Below are 27783 nucleotides of genomic sequence, written 5' to 3' on the forward strand. Positions count from 1 at the left end.
ATAAATAAATGTGCACATAGTGCTTCCTTTAAAGAAAGGAAAAGCATGGTAATACATGCATGTTAGACCTGGCATCCATAGGATGGTCTTCACCTAGACTTTTTGCCTTAACTCCTGTTTTTGCTGATTCTTTTTGTTGGCCATAGGACTCTGAGCACTTTACCACTGACAACCACTGTTAAAGTGCATGTGCTTCTCACCTGAACATGACGACATTGGTGTATACCTGATTGGCATATTTGCTGTGCTGGTAAGCCCCTTGCAAAGTGGTATACCACATACCCAAGGCCTGTACTTGTGGGCTGCAGCACTAATTGTGCCACCCAATAAAATAGCCTTTCAAACCAGACTCAGGCCTGCCATTACAGTGCCTGTGTATGCAGTTTACTGCCACTTCGACTGTCATTTAAAACTACTTGTCAAGCCTTAAACTCTGCTTTCGTTACATTACGTCACCCCTAAGGTAGGCCCTAAGTAGCCCTAAGGGCAGGGTACTATGTAAATAAAAGGTAGGACATGTACCTTTATGTTTTGCATATGCTAGTAGTAACAAACATCCTATTTCAATTGTCACTGCAGTGACACCTAGTCCTATCATAGGCTAGCATTGGGAATTCCTTAATACACTTTTAAGCTGCCATTTCAGAGAGGAATAGATGTTTCATGTTCCATATGTTTGGAATGGTAATGATAAATCCTCCTTATGGTGAAGTTGGAGTTAACATTACTATTTTAGAAATGTCACCTTTTGAAAGTGGACATTCCTCTACACTTACTGCTCTTTGTGTCGACAGCCTGTCACCAGTCAATATCTGGGGTGGGTGACAGCCACAACATAGCAAGGATAAGTGGGTCTGAGTCCCCATCTAAATATAGCTGCGTTCTGAAGGCCTAGCCTGGGCAGGATGGAAGAGAGGGTCTAACACTTCACTTGAATAGACTGTGTCCTGATCCCACAGAAATGACTAATTACCCCCCACATAGAGCCTGGCAGAGAAGAATGGTTTTAAAAAGGTCCTTGTGCAATTCAGAGGTCTGCTTTGAAGTCACCCCCAACATCAAAGGCCCTTTGTGTATGAGTACTGGCCCACTGAAATCAGACACTGCTGGGTGTGTAACTGAACCTCTGCCAGAGGAACTGCTGTGCTGCTTAAAGTTCTCAACTGGACTTCTGATCTAGAAGGCTTGCTTTTCTGTTTCTTGCCCTGTTACTCTCAGACTCTGCTGAAGGAGAGCAGGACTCTGCCTTCACTCCAAGTGATCTTCAGGGGCTTGCTGGCTTGCCTCCTGTTGCTTGAGACTGAGGGATTCCAAAATCTATACCTCTACTCCTGTGCCTGACTCACTGGAATTTCACATGGATTTCAACACATGTCCTGCCCGCGTGAACAGAAACAGAGCTTTGGCCCAGGTTGTGGGATTACTAGAGCTTTCCTTCAAGAGATCGACGCATCAGACAGCTTATCCCCGCCGCTGCAATTGGTGAGGTTGACATATTTCCACAACGGTATGGCAGAATCCAGTGCATCATTTGACGCCTCTCGCATCGCCACCCATCTTCGGAACTGACACATCACCTTCACTGCCTGGAGAAGATTGACACATCTTGTTGTTTGCGACCAAGAAAGATACTTTGTTCACTGGGGCCTGAATGGGTCCAGCTGCCAGCTGGTGCCCCATCGTGGCCCGCCCGAATCTAAAGGAGCCTGTTTAGTGCTACTTGTCTCTAAGTGCTTTACTGCATTTATTCCTTTAAAATTCAATATCTCAACTTCTACTAATTGTATTTTTGTTGTTTTGGTCTTGCTTTGTTTAGAATATAATAATCTATTTGTTTAAACCTGTATAGAACCTTTTCGGTGTATTCATTGTGTTACTGAGTGTCAGTGTGTGGGAGTGTGTTACACAAATACTTTACACATTGCCTCTTTAGATAAGCATGAGTGCTCTGTGCCAAGTTACCGTAGGTTGAACACAGGTTATCTTTTAGTTTGTATCTAGCTTAGCCTGACTAGAGTTGTGGTTCCTGCCTGGCCTAGGTGCATACCTCAGCCAACCAGGGATCCCATTTCTCACAATGCAAATCTCAAATATTATGCACACTATGATAAATATATTCTAAATGTAAGTTGGCAAAACCTATAGGAACACCCTCTACAAGGCTTCACAAGCTACTCGGGAAGCTTGCTAAGGAAAGGTCGCTAAACACAAATAAATGCCATATATGCAAATAAGGTTCCTCTCATCTGCTGCCCCCATTAGCGATTTGAGTACTTGTCTCCAACCTCTAAAACTACCAACAACACTCATCTGTGCCTACAGCCGTCATGATTTGTGCAATTAATGTCTGGTCCATTAGTTTTATCATAGTTAGTTGACCATACTCTGAGCAATAAGAAAGGAGTTGCTATGGATACATAGCTATGACACAATCAGCCACTGCAGAAAATATCATATGATATGAAGCAGCTGGACAAACAGATCAACAAAATGTGGGGCCCATTGTTGCGCTTTCTGCTGAACATGTGCTTGGAGTGATATTACCTCCCCACACCCTTCACTTAGAGCAGCTGTTTCCTAGACTGAACTGGGAATGTCGGTGATGCAGATGGGCGAGAAGATGGTGTGGCTGACAGGAAACTCCCACTAATTTGATCTATATAAAAGTGGGGCCACAAAGTGAATTTTGGAGGAGAGAGATAACCAGGTGGGGATAAAATCTGTAAGGCTATATGCGTGATTTTTTCCTTAATTGATTGTACAGGCTTCTACAAGAAAGATAAATATGTTATGTTGGAAAATAAATATTTATATCCGGGAATTACATTACGTTTGTTGACATGTGGAAATTTCAAGAAGTACAAGAAATCTGAATATTTTGTATTTCATTATTTAAAGGTCATACCTATAGCTTGTAACATACTTTCAAAAATAGTCATTACCAAATCCTGAACATTTTAATAAAGTCTAGCATCTACTAAAAATCCTACACACTCAATGACTCCACATACTCCCATAGAACACAAAATAATATTCCTGAAAGCATGTTTAACTGACCTAAACCTGTGCCAGGGTCACTAATCACCTACCATGGGAAACTTTAGTTTGCAATATTAAAAATACTAGAGAGGCACACTTAGGGGTCCTTCACTGTAGCTGGTTGTCCACCAATCCAGTATACTATTTTGGTGATGCTCACTACCCTTCCAAAAGCTCTAGCCAATTTGCAACTTTTCAAACCTCCTGCAGTGGTTGGTAGGGTGCTCCTTTGCCTCAAGTCACAGCTTTGTTTTTCTTTTAACAGACTACCAACAGTGGCCAGGAAATTATGTACTTTTATATTTTTCAGTGTTTGGTGTGCGTGCTCGCTAGGTGTTCCATGCTAGTGCTGTTGTTCTCCTGGAGCTGCACACTTTTCTACTTACCCACCAGTCCCACTCTTAGCTACTCTTAGCTACTGGTAGCCTGCATGGTAAGTGAATAGTGTCCTTCTAGAGTGCAACATTGTTACAGGTCCTTTGTTCCCCAAGGGAACACAACTAGCCAGAGACTCCCAAAGGGGAAGGTTTTGAATTGCTGATACCCTGGACCCCATTCACTCACAGACCTCAAGGGACCCATCAGTAACACAAAAACGCAGTACATGAGCAGTAAGTTTAAATTTTGATATTTTATGCTTTGATGGGGGGTTTCCAATGTGGTTTATGTTGTTACTTGTGGTGTGCTCCAGCTACCCGGAGAGGAGCACTTTGTGAGCCTTCTAGCCCTCAATGTTTAGTTTGTTGGATGGCTCTTGGTAGCTCCTAGTAGTTCCTTGAAAGCATGCAAGTGCCTTGAGAGACACTGGAGAAGAGGCTATTTGCCAACATATGGAATTGATTATAAAACCAGCCTTAAGGGGTATCATGCCCTAATTAGGAAAGCACAAACATCCTACTACACTGAGAGGATAGAAAAGGCGGACAGCTCAGTTAAGGAGCATTTCTTGGTCTAGGAAGAAATATCCACGCTTTCGAGCATAAAGGCACCTGTGACAGGATCCGTGGTATCCTGTAATCAGGTGGCAGAGTTTTTTGCTAATAAGATGGAGAGGATTTATTCAGCCTTTCCTGTGGAACCCGAGGGATGGGCATGGGACAGATGTGACAACCAGGAGATTAATCGAGACAGACTGTCTGATAGAATTTAGGGTCCCAGCTTGGGAGACATTGAGCAAGATAGCGACTAGCATCAAATCTGGCTCACCCAAAGACCTTGTGCCTGCTAAATTCTTAAGAGGGAGTAATGAGACCTTAGAACTATTTACTAGACATCTGCTAGAACTCTCCTTCAGTTCAGGCAGAGTGCCAAAAACTTGGAAGGAGGCCGTTGTGCTCCCTTTGAAAAAAAAGCTGAAACCTGCCCTACTTCACCAAGATTGCGGAGAAGGTGGTCAATCATCAACTGACTGCCCATATTGACATGCATAAGCTGCTTCATCCCACGCAATTTGGCTTCTGCACACTCCATTTGACGGAGTCAGCTTTGCTTTTCTCCACGGAGACTCTACATAAATACGTGGATGGGGGTCAAACGGCGGCACTTATTCTACTTGATTTAAGTGCTGCATTTGACACCGTGGCGCATCACACTCTGCTGCAGTATCTGAGAAGGGGAGGAGTGGTGGGTAAGGCATGGGGATGGCTGGGATCTTTTCTCCATGACCGTAGTTTCCAAGTAGCACAGGGACCTTATAGGTCTAAATCCATTAGCCTGAAACAAGGGGTCCCTTAAGGGTCCAGCCTCAGCCCTACTCTTTTCAACCTTTATGTGGCTCCTGTGGCTGAGATAATCGATAAATATGGGGTGGAAGTTGTGTCATATGCTGACGACACTCAGCTGGTTGTGGCCTTGGCACGGCCAGCTGAGAGTGCAGCCAGCAATTTCACCTCCTGTCTACAAGACCTAGCGGTCTGGATGGCCAGCAATTGCCTCAGACTGAACGGTGATAAAACTGAGGTGCTGATTGTTGGAAAGGCGCCGTCAGTCTGGACTTCAGGATGGTGGCCTCAGACGTTTGGACCGCTTCCCTCACCCAGTCAACAAGTTAGGAACCTGGAGATCTGGATTGACTCTAGAATCTCACTCGAGTACCACACTAGACGTGTTGCTGGCACTTGTTTAGGCATTCTTCGAGGCCTCAGAAAGACTGTGGACTTACTACCCATAACAGCTAGGTAATCCTTAGTCCATGCCATGGTTACTTTGAGGCTGCACTATGGTAATGCCCTCTACTTAGGAGCAAATGCGAGGTGCCTCCAGAGGCTGCAGTGCATTCAGAATGCAGCAGCCCGGCTGGTGCTGATGCTGCCTAAGAGAGCTCCCTCTAAGAAAGCGCTGGAGACGTTACATTGGCTGCCAGTCAAAGAACGAGAGCAGTTTAAAGCCCTGTGTGTCAGTCACCGGATCACACAGAGGAAAGGACCTCGTTATGTTCTGAATTTGGTAACCTCTCACAATCCGACCCGGCAATTAAGATCTAGTGGGGCGGGATTAGTGAAGGTTCCTATGGTCAGAAGAGCAAGAATGGGAGGGCGCTCGTTCCGCTTTCTGGCAGCCCAACTATGGAATGGATTACCCCTTAGGCTCCGGCTGGAAACCTCAGAATTGGTTTTCCGTAAAAGCTGAAAACCCACCTATTTCCTAGGGGATAGGTCTGAGGGGTTTGCTTTGGTAAGTGTTTGTTAGGATGGCACGGGAGACTATGGGGGCTGTTCTTCAGCGCGGGGACACACTGGTTAGTGTAACCAGGCGCTTTATAAGTTTAGTTACATACATATATACATACACTGCTATTTCCTCCTTAGCAACAGTGAATTATAGAGCCCTCAAACTGCTAACCTGTACAGCCTTTGGTAGTCTTCTTTCCTTAGGTCTTCCGGCAAACAAATCCCATTGGCCTCTAAGAAGATCACATTCCCTGTTTGAACTCCCCACATACCCAAAGACTTCAACCACTTGCAGGGTATGTGCGTGTTTAGTGTGAGCTTGGGGTACCAACTTCTAGGGAGATTAGAACCAGTCAACAGAAGTCCAAGAAGACCTACTTAAAGCAAGATTCCCAACAAGTACACCAAATATTGGCCTCAAGTTTAGTGCAACTAGCTCTGGCGATATAGCCTGACAAAAATTCAAGAATTAAAATCCCAGAGGCCTTGCACTCTAAACATGAGTTTATCTACTGTGTGTGTCCCTCCTTTTTCTATTCCGGTTCTTCTTATTATTGGGGTTTCCTGGTGAAGGATTTAAAAATGGAGGAAGGGAGCTCTAGAAGGTGGGACTTCCTACACAATCTAGAGATGCCAAATCACCCATCTACCTGTGACTGAAACTTTGAAGGAGCAGCCAGCAGCCTAACCAAACTCAACATTCTAAGAAGAATTCAGACAGCAGTTTGAAAGGCCATTGCAGCACACCTCTCCTTTTAGCCGGGCTTCTTTCTCTCATTTCAGACTTTTTTCCGTCTGGGACTTCAAAGAATCAACTCTGTGGAACGTGGAACTAGAGTTTGTCCTGCCCATCCATGTGTACATCACGGGGACATCCTGGCTTGCTTGTCTGAGACAAGCAGTTTATTACCTTACAAGGATTTCAACACCACCCCCTTCTTCACATGCATAAGGCTAATCTACCAGTATGGGTCTATTGTTCAGGGGGACCTTTGAACTTCCAGCTGGACAACAAAGTAAATATCTTTGCCCAGTAGCGTAGCCCATAGCATGAATGAAATTAAAGCTCATCTGGGAAATATGCCCAATTGTAAAAGTATAGAATCGATGCATATATAGTAAAACTAATCTGGATATGCTTTTGTAACCTAGAAATTTACACAGCAATGACTCTTCTACGTCCTACAAGTCAAAAGATTGAGCAAACTATGCCCAAAGTATAAAAACAGTTTAAACATTACAGTTTTTCCACTTCAGCCAAATAAAATAGAACATTTATTTTGAGATACACAATTTAATTGTACACGATCTTTAGTAAGCGATTCACACTGTGTTATGGGAAACCATTTACCACAGTGCTACCTGTGAGCAGTTAGAGACTGAGTCAAACAACTCACTCAGACTGCACACTTGTGTATAAGTGTTCACACAAAACCTGCACAGAGCCTCTTACCTCATCTTATTTTAAATGGCAGATACTGGAGGTTACAGCGCAAGTATCTTTTAGCATAAGCTTACAGTGTGTGAGACTTCATTAGCACAGGTCCAACACCAGATGGTTCAAAACCAAGAAATCAAAGGATTTTAATGTGTCAGAATCACCTTTCCTACACTGTCATTATAAAGTCATTTTGGCAAAAAATGAAAAATATTTCAGGGGTTCTTTTAAAATACATGTTTTTATATCTTTATATCACTCTCACAGAGTTATCCAGATTTTGTAGCAGTGAAGGCAATTTTGTCAGCATTATGTACCATATTTACTGTCAAGGTTATGCCCTCTGTATGCGCAGCTTACTGTACATCGAGAGGATGTAGCAATAGCAGGATGCATCTGTCAACTAAAAGAACAAGATGGGCTAAGAGTAGGTGTGGGGTCTGACTGCAAATTTCTCCAACTTCTGACCTGATTTTTTGCTAGCTTTGGAAACTAAGACAGTGTCATGGCTCAAAACAAACAATCTCCAAAAAAGAGAGTTTCCCAGATAACCAGAAAGGACTGGGTAATATAAGTAAAGAACAAAAGATTATTTCTGTGTTGCTCAATCTGATACTGATCATTCAGCCAACAATTAAGAGATGACCTTACAACACTATATCATGACATCAATAAGTATTAGTAAAAACTCTTAATTTTCTATTTCTCTCAAGATTTTATTCTTTATAAAAAGCTCTTAGTTAAAATGTTGTCAATACACATTTTATGAATCATGGTACATTCAAATACTCAGTTATCAACTTCATTTTTGCTCCATAGGAATGTATTGGAGATTGCATGAGCAATTAGCGAGTACCAGTAGGTACTCGCAAATTGCTCATGCAATTTCAAGGGTGCAAGGGTGTCAAAATGACACCCTGTTGCACCCCTGAAATTGATCTATGCACATATGATGCACACACACATGCCCTAAGGGCATGTATGTGCGCAACATGAAGCTTTGAAAAATGCAAAAAAGTGCTTTTTTCAAAGTTTTAGCAAATTACCATGAAGTCCAACTTCATGGTAATTTGCTCGCCCTATTAGCAAATTCGCTATTTTTTTTACATTCAAGCATTGCATTTAAGGAATCTCAATTTGGGATTCCTTAAATGCAATCGCAATTTAAGGAATCTCAATTTAGAGATTCCTTAAAATGCGATTTTTGCTTTTGGGATGATGCATCCCAAATGCAAAAATACCGGGAGCAAAAGTACAGATTCTGAGAATCTGCCCATTTGCTCCCGGTATTTACTTTGATGCATCTGCCAGTATATGGTTTGTGTATTGTCACTATCTCCGTCGGTATAGTCCTGCAAACTATGCCTGTAGAGAGAAAAAAGGAAGACAAACACACACAGAATTTGTAGATTTCCATTGGTTGTAAGGCAAGTTACCACATATCACCACACTTTTAAACGCACGTGGTGGTATCTAAGTGCAAACACGTGTCAATCACACGTGTTTATACTTCCTCAAAAAAGGGCGAGAGAATCTCTCTCTGGACTTATCCAAGGTAACTACCCTACTTTCTCCATGGGAGGTCGAGAAAAAAAATATCAGTGAGAGAAAACACAATATCATTGCCTGGCGATGTTAGGTCAGGTTGACCTTGATGTATAGAAATTTCTAGTGGGCCTGCATGCCTCCTCCCATTCTTCAATGTCAACCACCTATCTTTCCCAGTCCACCTTTAATTTCTGGAGGATATCTATGGAATTGTTCATTATATTTTTGTAAACCAATTACACCACACATTTTGTCTGGGGGTCGGTTAGCAATCTGCCTTGCGGGCCTGTCGATTATTTCAGTATTGTCCCCTTTTTGATGTGCGAGGATAGGGCATGCCTCACCTTTAGATATCTATAGTTTTCAGCTTCTGATAGATGGTGTTCCTTCCTGAGAGTTTCAAAATGGATCACATACCCTCTGTCCAAAAATCTCCTAGTTTTGAGGTACTAATCATTTCCCATTTTGTGAACCCCTTCAGTTTCTCCACTTCCAGCAGTGTATCACTGCCGCATAGCGGCGTTTGTTCTGTTAAAGTTCCATTTTATCCCGGGTACAGCTGTTGCCTCCCTCTAGCACCAACCAATGAATGCTGATTAATCACCTGAAAACCACATCATCAAAAAATGAGATAGTCTCCTGTGGAAATTGGGAGAATTACCACCCTTTATCTGAGTGGTCACATGAACCTAAACCACCAACATAAATCAAAGTAAGAAATCTGTGAGTGATCATGGATTCAGATATATCTCTAGCAGCCCAAGCGACTAAAGTAAACAGGACTTTGCTGCCTGCTATCAGTCTTATACTGTAGTGTCTTGACTACCTCAACTGACTTTAACTCAAAGCATCATATGTTGTGCCTTGCTTACCCCAACTGACATTATCATAGAGCCCCCCACTACCAATTAAGAAGGCTGTAGCACACAAGAATTAAACAACCAGATATCTAATGCACATATGTCTAGATGGCCTCATTACTCCATTCCTACAAGCTCTCCAATTATTAACCAGGCCCAAATTATCCTTCATGTTATTCTTTTTTGCAAACCAATCAATCAATCAGAGTACTTGTAAAGCACGCTACTCTCAAGGCGCTGAGGGGAGGGGGGGTGCTGCTACTGTTCGAAGAGCCAGGTCTGGAGAAGTCTTCTGAAGGCGAGTAGGTCTTGGGTCTGCCGTATGTGGGTAGGGAGGGTGTTCCAAATCTTGGCGGCGAGGTAGGAGAAGGATCTTCCGCCGGAGGTTTTACGTTGGATGCGGGGGACAGTGGCGAGGGCGAGGCTGGCGGGGCGGAGCTGGCGGGTGGGGTTGTAGAAGCTGAGTCTGCTGTTCAGGTAGGCTGGTCTGGCATTGTGGAGTGCTTTGTGTGCATGGGTAAGGAGCTTGAAGGTGATCCTTTTGTTGACGGGAAGCCAGTGTAGGTCTCCCAGGTGGTGGGTGATGTGGCTGCGGCGGGGGATGTTGACGATCAGTCGGGCGGAGGCGTTATGGATGCGTTGTAGTCGTCGTAGGTGTTTGGCTGGGATTCCTGTCTAGAGTGCGTTGCCGTAGTCCAGTCTGCTGCTGATGAGGGCCTGTGTCACCGTTCTTCTTGCTCCGGTCGGGATCCACTTGTAGATCCTGCAGAACATGTGGAGGGTGTTGTAGCAGGAGGAGGAGACAGCGTTGACCTGTTTAGACATGGAGAGGGAGGAGTCGAGGATGAATCCTAGGTTGTGTGCATGGTCGGTAGGTGTTGGTGCTGTTTCCATTGTGGTTGGCCACCAGGAGTGATCCCAGGCTGAGGGGGTGGGTCCGAGGATGAGGACCTCCGTCTTGTCCGAGTTCAACTTCAGACGGCTGTTCCTCATCCAGTCGGCGACGGCCTTCATTCCCTCGTGGAGGTTGGTTTTGGCGGTTTCTGGGTCCTTTGTGAGGGAGAGGATGAGCTGGGTGTCGTCGGCGTAGGAGATGATGTTGAGGTCGTGATGGCGGCCACTTGTGCGAGGGGGGCCATGTAGATGTTGAACAGCATCGGGCTGAGGGATGATCCCTGGGGGACGCCGCAGATGATGTTGGTGGCTTCGGGTTGGAAGGGTGGGAGGCGGACTCTCTGGGTTCTGCCTGAGAGGAAGGACGTGGTCCAGTCAAGGGCCTTCTCTTGGATTCAGGCTTCTAGGAGGCGTGTCATTAGAGTGCGATGGCAAACCGTGTCGAAGGCGGCTGACAGGTCCAGGAGGGTTACAGAAAAAAGGGGGGAGGGGGGAGAGGCAGCGGGAGAGGTGGGAAAAAAGGCAAAGGGAAAAAAGAGAAAAAACAGGGCACAAAAGGCACAAAACTGTAAATTACACAAACCAAACAGTCAGACTTGTAAAACGGGGCAAACACCGGGCTCACAGCGCCACGGAGCAGCAGCGGGAGCACTGGCGCAGTAGGAGGAGCTCTGCGACAGAGGGGGAGCAACCTGGCCTGCGAGCAGGGTCGCTCCCCAGACATTGTGTTTAGACTAGAGCATCTTACATTCTAGTGAAAATGTCTGCAGAGCACGAAAAATTGGACTCTCAGCTCAATATTGGCACTCCTAATGTCCATTCCACCGTGGAAGAAAACACACAGTAGTGGTATAACCTTCACTATTCAGAAAATTGATCGACTACGGGAATTCAGGATGGTCATAAAAGGCATGGAAGATCACAAACAGCTGCACCTCATTTAACTTAAACTGTGTCAATCCAGTGGCAGAATCTAACCCCCACATGCATCAACCTATTTAGGAATTGCAAACGGTGCGAATCGGTAAATTCGTCCGTTTGCGCTTCCTAAATACGTTTTTGGGATGCATGAAACATTTTTTCAAAATTCGTTTTTTTTGCATTTCCTAAAAATGCGAATGCATTTAAGGAATCGCATTTGTGCAATTCCTTAAATGCAATGCATCAATTAAAAAAAAAAGCGAATTTTGAAATAGGAAGTGCAAATTAACATGAGGTTAACCCTCGTGGTAATTTGCGAAATTGTTTCAAAAAGCACAAAAATGCATTTTGAAAAGTGTCATGTTACAGACACACATGTCCTTAGGACATGTGTGTGTGAAACATGCACTTTAAAATACATTTCAGGGGTGCAGGGGGGGGTCCTTTGGACCCCCCTCTGCACCCTTGCAATGCATCAACAAATTGCGATTTCCAAAAACAAGAAATGCAAAACGGCATTGATTCCTATGGGCCTCTAGGCCCATAGGAATCAATGTAATGCCAATCGCAATTAAGGAATCACATCGCGATTAAGGAATCGCAAATTCCGAAATTTAAGAAATCCTAAAAACATTTAGGATTTCTTGATGCATAGGATTTTGCAATTCCTAAATAGCGATTCCTTAATTTTCGCTATTTAGGAAATGCAAAATCCTAGCACTTTCTCAAAGAAGGAAACTAGAGAATGCCTCCGATTAAACAATCAGTCCCAAAAGGGGATGTTTCTCTGTATTCAATAGAATTTTAAATAATCAGTCACCCACATAAAATGCCGTATCACCATATTCAATAGTGTTTCTTGCAAGCCTTCACCTCATACATGCTTTAGTTCTGCTACATGTATGCTGAGACCCCATAGAAGCTTCACTCTAGCCTCATTCATGATACAAAAACAATTTCCTCATGGGCTATAATATGAAACCACACTCTACCAACCAAGCACTAGAGTAGTGTCCTACTCACCAACCGCAAAATGCTTTGTGATTCTGTCTGGGGTATGAGATGTTAGGCAAATGCTACAAAAATACAACAGTATTCTGAAAGGATAAAAGAGAACCGTAAAGTAGACTTACCTTGTCAATTTAATTTTAATATAGCGAAGCAACTAAGGCCCACATGCATCAAGCATTTTTGTTGTCGCAAACGGTGCGATTCCTTAAAATCGGCCGTTTGCGAATGCAAAAGTGCTTGTTGGGATGCATCATGCCATTTTAGAAGTCGCATCTTTTTTACGATTTCTAAAATTGCGTTAGCATTTAAGAAATCGCAATTGTGCGATTTCTTAAATGCTATGCATCATTACAGAAAAATATGCGTTTTTTAAAATTGGAAGTGCAAATTACCATGAAGTTCAACTTCGTGGTAAATTGCGAAATTGATTAAAAATGCACAAAAATGCATTTTTTAAACTGTAAAGTTACACACACACATGTCCTTAGGACATGTGTGTATGTAACTTATGCTGAAAAGTACATTTCATGGGTGCAGGGGGGGGTCATTTTGACCCCCCTCTCCACCCTTGAAATGCATTGATGAATTGCAATTGCACATTGCGAATTCGCAATTCCCATTCATTCCTATGGGCATTTTGGCCCATAGGAATGAATGGGAATTGTGAATTCGCAATTTAAAATTCGCATTTTTTATGCATTTCGGTAAAAATAGCGATTTTTACCGATTTGCAAAAAAAATAAGAAAAAATTCATGCATAGGCTTTTGCGAATTCTAAATTGCGAATCGTTATTTTTCGCAATTTAGAACTCGCAAAAGCCGATATTGATGCATGTGGGCCAAAATGCCTATGCCTGAGGGTGAGCCACTATTTTGCAATGAAGACTGTGAGAAGTATGAGTAGGACTCATTGTGAAAGGTGTTCAGCGTGGATATGGAGTTGGTTTTGTGAGATGGTCCTTATTAAACAGTTGCCTGTACATTCTTGTCCGGGTGTATTAATTTGCTGTCAGTTTTGTTGCCTTTTTTCTGTGATTGATCTTTGCAACATGTATCAGTTTCTTTCTTTACTGTTACAGATTATCCCCTTTCTAATTACTTTATTGGCTTTTTAGAAAGATGGCATTTGCTTTATCAGACACAATATGGTCATGACGGGTCATTGAAAAGAGAAATTAGGACTTCAGTGTCACCAACCGCAGTGCAAATGAATGTTAAGCTAGATAAACATTCCTGGTGCATTGCCTTTATTTTCATCTTTTATTACAAATATATATATATATATATATATATATATATATATATATATGTTATGCATATCTCTACAAAGGCATGAGCAAGGTTATGGTGTATCATGCTATATAAAATTTCCATATTACTGTAGGACGGTTCAAATGTGCCTAACCTTAAACAGCTCAAATCAAGGAACTTTACTTTCCAGGTGCTTGAAATTGTTTCAAAAATCGTAGTATCACGCCATTAACCTTCCTCACAGCAGTTCAAATGAATCAATTTGAAGAAAAATACTTTTCCATTTTGACTGCGCAAGCGTTTACGGTTTGGATGAGTCTACAGACCACGCAAGCAAGCCCAGGCCGGAGAGGGAGAGAGAGTCGGCACTTTACAAAGAGAGCTAAAGGGGTAGATGCGACTCGGGCCTCATAATAGCAAATGCTGCAGCCACAGGTCAGATTGAAGGTAATGGAGAGTAAAATAATCTGATATTGTGAACTGACCGTGTGAAATGGTAACAGATGATAGACGGACGTTTAAAACTACCCAGGCGCGCAAAAACCACAAAAGTGCAATTCTGGAGACAGACTTCTCGTCAGAAAGTTAGAGGAACGGGTGAGATTGCTATGTAGAGTGAATGGGGATAAAGAAGTGAGGGCATTACAATTCTTGACCTTAAAGTGAGAGGCAACTTTCATCCAGAAATGTCGCTCAAGCCTTCATGATATAAATAGCAATGTATAAAATTGTCAAAACGCATTACCAATCAAAAAAATGCTTTCATTTTTTTTTCAGGGGTGAAAAAGCCATGACTGGCCAAGTTCTTCATTTGCTGTGTGAGCTTCATTGACCTGCAGCCATTTCATATTCGCTTGACACATTTGATTTTGGCACATTTATATTTCTTTGCAGTGTTTTTTGTAGTAACAAAATATGGCTGTCACGTCCAGTGGTGGCGGTTGCATAGGGAGCACTAGAGTACCGTCTCTCCAGCACCTGCACAACACAGAAAGAGAAGCTGCTCAGTTTCGAGTAGCACAAAATGTAACCAGACAAAATGACAGATGAGCTTGGTCAGGTGTTTACGTAGAGGAGGCATGAGCTACTAACAGCATACAATCTACAAGCATTGCACGTCAGAAGGAGGCTTTTCATTCGTGCTCCCCTTACATATCCACAATCAGTAAATTAGCTGTGTATGCTGTGTGCAGTGCAGCATATGTACAGACAGCAGTGTGCACAGATGGTGACACAAAGTAACCCTGAACCCCAACAGAAGAGGGGAGAAGATGAATGGTCAGTCTCCTTCACATTTATAAATTCTAATAGGTCCTAGTACGCCAATATAGAGATGAGCCTTGCAGAAGTCGTAGTTATTTAAAGAATTTATTGCGTAATTAGTTAAAACCATTACAAATTTGGCATAAAATCATCAAGTGTAACAACATTCCAATTTACGTGTTGAATTGTGCAAAGTTGAGAGTTCGTTCGATCTTCTTAAAATGAGACATTGAACATAGTGGATCTAAAACCAAGTCAGCACATGTATGTCCAGAATGTAGAAATATCCGCTGACTGCTTCACAGGGATTGTAGAGGAAGCTCTAAGAGCCTTTTTTAGTCTACAGCTAGGCTAGTACAGATGTTTCCCTTACCATTGTTAAAAAAAAGTCCCTGCTAATGAGTAATTTCAATTCTTAGCACCAGTCTAAAAAAGTTGGCAATATACATCTAAAACCGGAGAAAAAGTGAGCTATGTGCAAATTATTACCAGATGACAGTTGTCCTCCATTACGATTGTATGTACATCTTCACAGTGCCCTTTTTAGCTGCCACGTGGTTGGAGTTTGTGTGCAAAAATGTGAATCAATGTAGCGAGCATTTAGTAAATGGCCCAATATTAAACAGTTGGGCATTCAGTACATCCAAAACAGGAAAAAATGTGCTATGTGCTAATTGATACCAGATAACAGTTGTCCTTCATTACAATTTTTATGTATATCAGCACTGTGCCACTTGTAGCTGCCACATGATTGGAGGTTGTGTGCAAAAATGCAAATCGATGTAGCACACATGTAATACATAGCACCATGTTGAACACTATTTGTTTGATAGTTGTAACAGTTTGCTGACTTGTTGCAAGAACTTAGCTACCCTGCATGAGATCTGTAATGACTTGCTGTTTAGTAATGCAGGTCGGCATGATCGAATTCGGAGAGAACGGAAAGTTGGAAGTAAAAAATGCTGTCTCCAGTTATTAACAGCTGGGCAGATACTCAGGGGTTGTAAGAGTGACTCTTCTCCCTGTTCGCAGAGTCGGCACAGACTGGTCGGCCATGTCCATTCCCATGTAGGAACCTGATCTTTTGATCAAAAAGCTCCCAGTCGAATCAAGAGTAGAAAGTGCTGTATAGTTGGAGATATGTGTTGAACCAGATATGGCTGCGGTGACTTTGCAGAAGTCCATATATGAAGTATTCCAGCAGCTAAGTCAAAGAGATGGGTAAGCAGTAGCAGTGGAAGCAAATACACGAGTGTTGCAGCCACAGATGGCCCTGGCGGTCTCTGGGCATTTCCCCGGTAGTCTGGGAAGATGGAAAGTGGCTTTACTACTGGTTGGGGCAGGTCTTACTGCCAGAGACTGGACCAGACGTATTTCTTGCCTGCAGCACTTCGGTAGTATAAAACAATCAATGCAAAACAAAATGTTTTAAACCGTGTCCAGTGACACCATGCCTGTTTCAAAAGCATTTGTTTTTACGTTTGGTCGGCTCCTGTTGCCTGTAGGCTCGAAGTGAGCAGCGCTGACTTTAAAGGCATTATGGGGAGGGGGGTGTCAAGTCTGATGTTGTTTGGCTTGGAGAATCCAGAATATATACCTAAATACTTTTCAAAATTTCACACAGTGTATTTCTTCATAATGCAACTGCTGCAACACATATCTATTTGGTATATTTAGTATGTTAAATCATACCATTGCGTTCAGTGGCAATTCGCCATAGAAATAGTCATGCTTCACCATCACTGCCCTGATGACAATGCTATTAGTGAATCAACAGGAAAGTCATTTTTTTTTCTCCCTATTCATGGCCTAGGCTGTTACTATATATGAAGTAACATTATAATTGTTTGCTTTTGTCTCTTATTCTAGGAAGGAACTGCATGAGCTACAGACATTTTTCCATACCTTCCAGCCATACCTTCAAAATGCTAATGTGGATCGTAGGACATAGCTTTGATTTCTGGTGCAAGAGGTATGCAGAACAGAGACATTTTGACTTAGTCCTAGGTTTACAAAATGTGGACATTAAATGGTTTTCACAGAGAGGACTGAAGTGGCACCAATTGTTGCCTTTGGTTAAAACCTGTTTGCATCGCTAGCACCCTGACCTCATGATTGTGCACTGTGGTAGAAACGACCTATGCACATTGACTGGGGTAGGTTTGGAAATGCTTATGAAGGACACCTTTGGACAATTGATGTTACGTTTTCCTCAAACTGTCATTGTATATTCCAATATATGCCAAAGACAGAAGTGGAAATGGTCACAACATTTTGTCCTCAGATTGAAAAATCTAGGAAGAAAGTCAACAAAGCTGTGTCTGCATACCTCATAGACCACAAAATGGTTCCATCTACAACAACAACATACATTTTGATATGGCTGATATCTACAGAAGTGATGGTGTACACTTCACAGATCAGGGAAACCACGTTTTCATGAATAACTTGAAGCTGTGCATCCGCACTTATATGTAGCTCCAACTAATGAACACAAGGGCTCTTTTTAGAGCCACCCTATAACTTACAACTTAGGCCCGCTATTTTAGGGCCAGGTAACGGCAACTCCCGGACCCTCGCCAACATTTATTCTCCACACAGCTGTGGTGCAGTGGCCACACCATCTCACTTTGCAGCACAGAGCTCTCGCTTTGATCACCGGCTCTACTCACCCATAGGGGTGAGTAGTTTGCGCTTTACAAATACTGTATTGATTTATCTTCGTACTCCCTATACAACACCACCTAAGCACCATATACAAGTTGGACAGGTGTGGCACAGCACCCAGAGCACGTGCCTTCACAGCATAGCACACACAGTTTAGGCTCACGGTTTCATCCCCGAGTCCAGCAGCAGCTCAATTTAGCAGCATGACACTCTAGGCAATACCTCACTCAATTTCCGTACCCAGCACTTTCAGACCGGTAGGGGTCAGTAGTTCAGCAACTTTACCCCGACTCCGGCAGCAGCTCAGCTTATGCCCCCAGCTCCATCAGACCCGTAGAAGTGAGTAGTTTGCACTTCACAAATACCGAATTAATTTGATACGCGCAAATTTACCTTCGCACTCCCTGTATAACACCCCCTAAGCACCATACACAGGTTACAATGTTCAAAACAAAAGTTCATCCCAGTATGTGTAACTACATGCTCACACTACTTGGACAGATGTGGCACAGCGGCCAGAGCACATGACTTCACAGAATATGACACACAGTTTGGACTCACGCTTTCATCCCTGAGTCCGGCTGCAGCTCAGCTTAGCAGCATGAGACTCTGGACAGTACCTCACATATTTTCCGTACCCCAGGACTTTCAGACAAGTACAGGTCAGTAGTTCATCCTAGTAGGTATAAACACTTGCTGACACTACTTCCACAGGTGTAGTGCAGCGGCCACGACACATGACTTCACAGCATAAGACACATAAATTGGGCTCACGTTTTAATCCCCGAGTCCCGCACCAGCTCACCTTAGCAGCATCAGACTCTAGGCAATACCTCACTTAATTTCTGTAGCCCACCACTTTCACACCGGTAGGGGTGAATACTTCACTTCGCACCCCCTCTATAGACCACCCTAAACACCCCACAGAGGTTACAGTGCTCCTACCCTCCTCTTTCCCACTTGTTTTGCCCTTTTTTCCCCTTACTTGCTTCAACAGAATCACAAAATGGCAGCTAACACTTCCTAGTTGCAACCGCTCGCAGCCAACCAGCAGCAAGCTTGTGCTCGTAACGCCTCAGCCAATCAGATGACAGAATTCCCAAATATCAATATCTGTAAATTTCAATATTTCTCAAAAACTACTGAACAAATTTACACCAAATAAACAAAAGCATGCTTTATAGACCAAGACCCTTCTCCCTGCCAAATTTGGGGTAATTCCATTCACCCGTTCGACCTGTAGCCTTGTTTAAAGTTTTCTATGGAAATTAACATGGAGAAAACACGTTTTTGGGACCCCCTTTTTATCTTGGCCCTCCCTTGATCAATCATCCCCAAACTTTCAACATAGTAGCTGACATAAACAAAGAATTAGTTTTGAACATTTCATGAAGATTCATCATACGACGCCAAAGTTATATGCAAAACAAAAAATGCTCTTCCTACGGAAACTTGGTCCTATCTATAACTACCTACTGGTGACCGCCAGTAGGTAATATATATATATATATCACGCGGTAAATTTCATTCCGCTCGCGGAATTTGGGTAATTTTGCGTTCCGTGGAGAGCGCAAAATTGCCCAAAATTATGCGTTCCGCGACTTCGCAAAATGTTTTGCTTGTTCGCGTTCTCAAAATGCGTGTTCGCAAGATATTTTCCCCCGAACACGCAAACAGCGATTGCGAACAGTAAAAAATTACTAATTATAAAGGCCACCGCTACTGGGGCCCGCGCGCGGAAGAGCAAGCGCACCTGATTGCAAATCATGCTGCCGCAGTGCAGCATGCGACGTACCTTGTTTGTGTTTGTGGTTGTGTGGTGGGGCCCATCCCAGGGCCGTCAATCTTGTAGCGCGTGAAAGCGCTACCAATGCCGGCTCTGGGCATAATGTTTGGCCAGCCCTTGCATTGCGCTGAAAAATAGCGCAGCAGTGACGCATCAAGCGCTCCATGACCACCACACGCTTGCCTCTATTCCTGCACAGGCAGCACAAGGATTTTGCTGCAGGCATCGGGATGATTTTCTGCTCATGGTGGTTCGCGTCAGGTCCATCAGCCAGAAGAGAGCAGACGAGCAGTCGCGTTTCTATTCAGAATAGTAAAGTTGTTTCAGGTGAGCCGTGACTTCCATGCCCACGCCGGGGATGCCCCAGTGTAATTTTCACATTCCACCTGGCCTAATAGGGGGGCCTGCTTTACTTAAGTTGCTCTCCTGATCATAGTCATTCACCCCAAAATTAGAGGATGTTCACTTGTCGGTTTTAATTTAAGAGACTAACTCATTGGAGAAGGACTCAAAAACATTCTGGCAGATATTGAGCCAAGTAGCCAAAGATCGGGTTAAGCAACCCAAATCTTCTATTCAGCCCAGGAAATGAGAAGAGCATTTCAAATTGTTGTTGTTCCATGTTCAGTGTCTGTTTTGCAACCACAGACAGCCCAGTTAAAACATCTTGCAATACATTGAATGTGGCAGCTTTTTAGATGATGAACTGAAGTGTGCTTATTGGTGTGCTATCGGAATGTTTTGTGACAGACGTATTTCCTTTCTTCTCACACTGCCACACCTGGGTGTTATTGGTGTTGACACTGGCAGTGTCGACAGTATTTTTAAGGATGTGTCAAGCTTCAGTCGAAGATGTAGATTCGCCGAGATTTCCAGCTGTCCCAGAGTTGCTCTGAAGTAGCAACATCTTGAATAACTCATGTGGGAAAGAAGGCAAAATGAGAAGGGGAGGGGGAGAGGAGAAAAGGAGTGCTTGTTCTCGAGAGGTGGTATTGGGAAAACCTGGGTGGACTTGCATTGGACTAAACGGGTGATTTTGCGTTATTAGATCTCCCCCTTAGTGAGTTGCAGCAGCAGTTAACGGCATTAGCTAATTAAGCCCAAGAAATAATTTCTTTTTTTAATATATTTATTATTTTCCAAATTATACACACTTTCACTTTATACATTTCTACATGAATATTACATATATTTTTTCCAACAATTCATAACCTCTTTGTATACAGTACACAATCAAGATTTAACATAAACTTTTATCATTATTATACCAAGACACATCAATATTTTCTCATAAGTTCAATGGTTGCCTAGTCTTTCTTTCCACTTATTTATTGGATACCATATTCTTAGGCCCAAGGTTCTCTTCCTCCTGCCCTTTCGAGCATAGATATTCTTTTCCAAATTAAATACATATAGTAGATTAGCCAGCCATGTTTGCATTCCCGGAGGGTTTTTATCAAGCCACGCCCTTGCTATGGTTAATCTGTAAACTGCCATTGCTACAAACAAAAATTCCAGTGGTGCTGCTTCCTCGTCTGCACCAACCCCTAAAAGAATCAGTGGAGGATTGAGCACTATTTGAATTCCTAATGTCCTATTCAAAAAGACCTCTATATCCCTCACTAGTGTGTGCAGTTGAGGGCAGGTGGCAAATATGTGGCTGCTGTCTGCTTTTAGGGAATTGCATCTGGGACACGAAATACCCATAGTACCACCCCATTTTGCAATCCTGGCTGGCGCAAAGTACAAAGAGAATATGGTTTTGTAGTGTTGGGATTGTAAAGGGGCTGAACACAGTACTGTTCGACCTAATTCTAGTGATTCCTGAAACCAAACCTGCTCACCACCCAGTTTCTCCACCCACTTATTACTGTGCTTTTCCAAGTCATCCTTCTTCTCCTTTACCAGACTTGCATAAAAAGATCGTATCGTACAATCCCCAGACAGTTTTATTTTTTCCAGAATCTCATTTCTGCTGAACTCAGCGGCCCCACCCTGCTTATTGCCTAAGAAACTCCTGATCTGAAGATATTTAAAGAAGCCTCTGTTATCCAGACCGTATTTGTTCCTTATATCACTGAACTGCATTATCCCATCCGTGTTAAAAAGATCACCAATTTGTGTAATCCCCCCTGCCGCCCAGTCTGCCATTGTTGCGTCTGAGAATACAGTAGGAGGAAATGACCTGTTTTTATACATCCTAGTGTATCTATTGTATCTCCCTAATCTTGACATTTTTAAAAAGCACTCCAAATGTTTACCGCGGCAGCTATTGTTTTAAACCTTGTTCTTTTGAAGTATCCAAAGTCGATACTATTTAGCAAGCAATTTCCCGCTTCTGCCCCGAGGACTGTTAAATACACCTACGTAGAAAAACTGGCGACTCTTCGGTCAAGGTTCGTACCCCCAATTAACCCCTGCATGTATTGTAAGGAGGCGGCCATATAATACAATCTAAAATCTGGTGCTCCCCATCCACCTTTCTCTCTCGGGAGGGAGATGAACCTATAGGCCCTCTGTGTCTTTCCATGCACCCATATAAATCGATTCATAATCACCTCTAGTGCATTAAACAATCTTGTTTCAAATAATAACGGAATGGATCTAAAAAGAAAAAGAAACTTAGGCAGGATCAGCATCTTAATTACATTAGTACAGCCCACTATTGTCAAATGTAGGTTATTAAGCCTGTCTAGATCTGCTTCTACTCGTGTCATTAAAGGAGTCATATTATTTCCTACTACGTCCTCTAGATTTGCTGAAATCGTGATTCCCAAGTATACTGCGGAGCCAGCCACCCTACCATCATTACAGTCTACATACCTATTTTTAACAATCTGCGTTTTTGAGCTATTCAAGCTATATCCCGATACCAGACCGAATTTTTGAGCTTCCAGTTCCACCTCCCTAATGGCCCCAGACGGATTGGGTGTCAAAATGGCCACATCGTCAGCATACGCCAAAGTTTTTATCGAGCAGCCATTCATCTGCATTGCTGGTATCTCTGGATTTTGTTCTAGTCGGCAGAGAAAAGGATCTAGATAAAGCGCAAATAGCAAGGGAGAGGAGGGACAGCCCTGCCTGGTCCCCCTACTGATCTTAACCCATGCAGAATACCCTCTCTTAACCCTGATCTTAGCTTTTGGGTCTTTATATAAGGTTTGTGTAGCCTTTATAAATCCCTCCCCTATACCACTCCACCTCATGACAGCCCATAGATAACCCCAGGAGACCCTCTCAAATGCTTTTTCTGCATCCAAAAACAATGCTGCGATAGGGTCTCCCAGGGTTCCTGCTGCGTCGAACATTGTGATTACTTGCCTGACATGATGTGTTGTGCCTTTTCCTGGGATAAACCCATGCTGGGAGGGACTAACCATGCTCTCAATTACCCTTGATAGTCTTTTGGCCAGCATTTTAGAGTACATTTTTACATCGGCATTCATTAATGTGATAGGTCGATACGATCCTGGAGCCGTTGGTGGTTTACCTTTTTTTGCTATCACTGTAATGTCAGCAGCTTCCCAGGAGTCTGGTATCGAATCCCCCTTCTGAGCCAGTAACATAATATCAAACATATCTGCTGCTAATACCATTTGGAATACTTAAAAAAATTCCACCGGGATCTGGTCTGGACCCGCTGCCTTTCCCGAGGGTAGGCTATCAAGAGCCATATTCAATTCTACCATTTGAAATGCGGCTTCTAATCCCTACTTTTCCTCTATCTCAAGCATAGGAGGGGGGACATCCCTCAGATACCCCTCTACCTCCTCCATCCCCCCAACATTATCAGAGGAGTATAGATCTATATAAAACTGTCTAAATACTTCTCTCACCTGACCTGCCTCTGTGAAAGAGTTACCCTGTGCATCTACAATCTCCTTGACATCAGATTTTGCTGCCCTCTGCCTACTTCGAACCGCTAAGATATGGCCCACCCTCTCACTAAATTCGTACGCCTTCTCCCATTGCATCAGATATTTCTCCCCTGCTTTTTTGGCCATCCATTCAAGGGCTTCAGCTCTAGTTGCGGTAATCCTAAGCAGTAACTGGTCTAGCTGGGAGTTCTGCGCTATAGCTGCTGCCAAGTCTGCTTCCGAATGTAAAAGCTTTTGTTGTAGTTCTTCTGACCTTAATTTCTCCTTCTTTTGATTAGATAACACAAAGCTCAGTGTCTCCCCCCTAACCCCCGCTTTAAATGAATCCCACACAATCCCTGGTGCTGCTGTCCCTCTATTTATATCCCAAAAATCCTTTATCCATATAGCCATATAATCCCGGTATGACTGATCTTGTAGTAGTGCGCGTTCAAAAGTCCAAGAGACATCTCTCCTTAGGACCTGGCCCAGATTAAGTGTCGCTACCAGTGGACTGTGGTCTGAGATCACTCGGGGGTGCCTTTCAATTTTTGAGCCGGTGATCAAATTATTTGAAATTAAAAAGTAGTCCAGACGGACTAATACCTTGTGGGGAGCTGAGTAAAATGTACTACAGTCTAAATGTGGATGCCACTTCATCCAATAGTCTTCCAGGGAATTGTATATCGCCATATCTGAGAGTGCTCTATACACCTTCTTTTTCCTCCCTATATAGTGTCCACCAGGTTGAACAAATTAACTACTGAGATCATGCAAATTAAAATCTCTGCAGCAGACGATTGGTTCGGGCCACTGTGCTAACTCAACATCCAAGTACTGAAAAACATCTGGGTCATCCTCTGTTGATCCATATATCGTAACCAGCGTGAAAGTATCTCCCTTAAAGGCCATTTCCATTATTACCCACCTCCCCCATTGATCTTCCTTCTTCCTTTTCACTATTGCATCCCCACTCCTCCCTATTACTGCCACTCCTCTAGTCTTAGTCCCTTGCTTGGAGTTCGCTAGTAGTGAGAAACCCAGTTGCTCCAAAAGATAACCTTTAACACCCTCTATGTGGGTCTCCTGCAGGCATACCAGATCAAGACGCAACGTTTTAAGAAATGCAGCTACTCTGAGTTTTTTGTTTACTTCGTTGAGTCCACAGACATTTATCGAGGCGATTCTACACGGCATACAGATACACCCCTTGTCCTACCAATTAGACTACCAAATCATTAAGAAAAATCTGCGTCTGCTGATTCCATACGCTCCTTTTCACGTACTGTATACATTCTAATACATTGTGGTTTTCATTCTGTGTACATTCTAAAACAATTTCCCCCATCAGTGTGATGTACCAATAAAGAAACCAGACTTAGTGCCCCTTTTTCACCCCCCTTCCTCCCTATGCCTCCCTCCGCCTCCCCTCCCCCTTCTCCCCCCCTACCCCCTCCCCCCTCTCCCTTACAGGCAAATTAATTAATTAATTATGTGCTTATATAGCGCTGGAATCACTCCCGAAGGGGTACCTCCGCGCTTCGACCGCTGCGAAACCCTTCCTGGCTTCCCTGAGAGATGGTCCCTTAATGGGTATCTCCAGGGTGAGACCAGGCATCCCCGGCGGTCTGGTGGGGCCGTTAGTGAAGATGAGGCAAGCTAGTGTCCAGAGTTGCCGAGTGTGATCGCTGATCAGAGTGGGCACCGAGGCGAGAGAATTATCGAGTCCGCTGACCCTGGTCCAGAAACCTGCCGCGTCGGGAATCGAACCCTGGTCCCGGGCCGTCCTCTGCTCTCGGGTCTGCCGCCTCTAACCAGTGAGCCACACTACTTCACCAAATAGGTCAAGGGACCTATGTGTGCCCGCCTTGAGTTGAGCCAGTCGCCTCCCTCCCTCACTTCTCCTTTTAATGTGCTGTGTTACTCCCATCTTCTTCTACCTAAACTGCGTAGAGTACGTTATGTATATACACCAGGGCCCTTCTCCTTTAGCCACCTTTTTGCTTCCTCATTTCTTCCAAGAATTGCTGGGCTTTGATCTCTGAAGAGAACATCCAGGCCTTTCCCCTTACAACTACTTTGAGCCTAGCAGGGAATAGGAGGTATGCTTCCAAGCCTAAAGCCTGAAAAGGGGCAATCATCTGTCTAAGCTTCCATCTCCTCTCGACGGTGACGTGACAGTAATCAGACCTGGCGAAGAAAGTGATGCCTTCGAATGACCTCCTGCTATCAGGCCTTGCCTTGCCAATTATCTCCTCTCTCAGTAAGAAGTTCCCAATATTAACCAAGATTGCCCTGGGCAGATTCCCCTGACCCTCACCTCCTGCACCCCCTCTACCTCTGGCTTTCCTCATCGTAAAAGGGAATCTATGTGCCCTCTGTACCTCCGTTTCCCACTGCCACTGGGACTCCGGAAAGGCAGCTTTTAACAGATTAACAACAAATTGTCTGACATCTTGCCCTTCTGTCCCTTCTGCCACACCCAAAAGTCTAACATTGTTCCGTCTCTGCCTATTTTCGAAATCCTCCATCTTCCAGCTCATATCTTCTGTTAGTTTCTCTTGCTCTGTCCTGAATGCCTGCCAGTTTCCCACGTCATCCTCCAATTTGCCTGTACGCTCTTCTACTTCTGTTACTCTCCCCTCCACTTCCTTATACAATTTGTTTATTTTCCTCAGCGAGCCCTGGATCTTTTTTGAGGCCTGCCTTGCTCTACGACTTTCTGTTCTTGCCTCTGCTTGCATCTCCTTCAGGGTACCGAATAGAACTTCAAAAGAGTTTTGCTGAGGTAAGGTGTCAGGAATACGGCCCCTACTACTGCCATTATCCTGATAGACCTGGGATGTAGCTGAATAGTCCCATAGCAATCGTCTATCATGATGGGGGGGAGACCCTGAAGTGCGCCTACTTGATTTTGAAGGCCTTTTCTTTTGCGTGGACTCTTTGCCGGAAGTGCTAGATCCAGAGTCTGTAACCTCCTCATCTACATCTTCTTCCAGACTACCTTCAGATGATATAATTGACTCTGAGTCCTCATTCACTGAAAAGAAGCACTCCCCTTCCACTGACCCCCGTCTAACTTTTCTGTGAAGTGTTTGTTCTTGTTGCTCCTCCCCTGTACACTCTTGTCTGCCAGGCTTTCCATGCTGCCCCAAGTGTTTATTATTTGGCTTTGAGTATTTCTTTTCCCTTCATTCATTTCAGCCTCCACCAACATCAGAGCCCCCAGCATATCAGCGTTCCCAAGTGGACTGCCCGAGCGCCTCTCCATGTCTCTGCCTATACCTGCTGACTCTGCCGCTCGATTCTCTGTTGATTCTGCTGTTTCTGGGCTTTGATTCCCCTGCAGTGGTGTGTGAGCTGCTCCTTCCGCCACCGCCGCGGTAGCTTCTGCACTCTCGTCTGCCATCACTGCCGCCTCTGTGTGCTGACTTGGTTGCCTGGCAACCGGCTTCTCAACGGCGTTGGCTACTCCCGCAGCGTCCACGCGGACGCTCTTTCCTGATTCCTGCGTCTCCGGTGATTCCTCAGGCTGTCCGGGGGCCATAGTGGAGAAAACCTCAGTCAAGGTAGGCTGCCGCATCCCGCTATCTTTGTTTTTGCTCGCATCACCTCCTTTTGGATCCGCCGTATTAGCGTTCCTTGACGTTGATGTTGTACGGCTGTCAAGCGCATTCTTTGGGAGCGCCGGAGTTTTTCCGCGTACATCTGCCTTCCTTTTCGCTGGTATATTAGGCACCTTGCGGATCGCTCCGGGCGTTCTCCCTGCACCTGCCTCCCCAGTCACTGCTCCTTTTGCCACTGGATCTGCCGCCTCTCTCGCCTTGTCCTGTCGCGGTGGACGGGGGGGCATCTCGATCTTCAGATTCTCTTCAGCCCTTATTACTCTCAGCAGCCTGTATACACTCGCCCTTATCCAGTTCCAAGTCGCACTGTTCACTCAAAACTGCTTCTTGATTCGGCAGTATTCTTTCACTCCACCTTGCCACCACAGCTCACGGGCCATCAGGGGAAGCACAGCATCCTATCCTGTTAAGTCCAAATTAAGCAGGAGAGGAAAGAGATGCGACTGCTCAGCTCAACTCTTCAGCGGCCATCTTGCCTCCTAGGCTGGACCTCTGTTATGTTTCCGTCACTGTCTGTTGCAGCTAGGCTCGAGGTTCCTCCAGAAGCGCAAGAAATAAGTTAATACAAAGTTAAACAAAGTAATCGTCATTGGAGCAGAAGACTTACATTCCCATTGCCAGCAGATAAACAACAAACTCCATAGGTGTGTAAGAGCTATCAGGGCTTTAAGTGGGATGAAAAAACTGGGGGGAGGATGGGTCTCTCGAAGTGGCGTGGGCCTGGCCAGTGTAATTAAGGGCATGGCTTAAAACACATAAGCTAAAAATCTGTGTTTAGCATGGTGTGCCAACCAACGTGTATTTTGCTGTTTCTGTCATTATATCCGGATATATGATACAACAAGTAACATCATACCTACAAGTCAGGACTATTGGCTTTGTCAATGGTTGTTAGTTGCATAAGATAAATAAGCGCCAACTATGGCTTGTATATAATATTGAAATATCTTACA

This window comes from Lissotriton helveticus, chromosome 8, assembly GCF_964261635.1.
Source record: "Lissotriton helveticus chromosome 8, aLisHel1.1, whole genome shotgun sequence".
Lineage (NCBI taxonomy): Eukaryota > Metazoa > Chordata > Amphibia > Caudata > Salamandridae > Lissotriton > Lissotriton helveticus.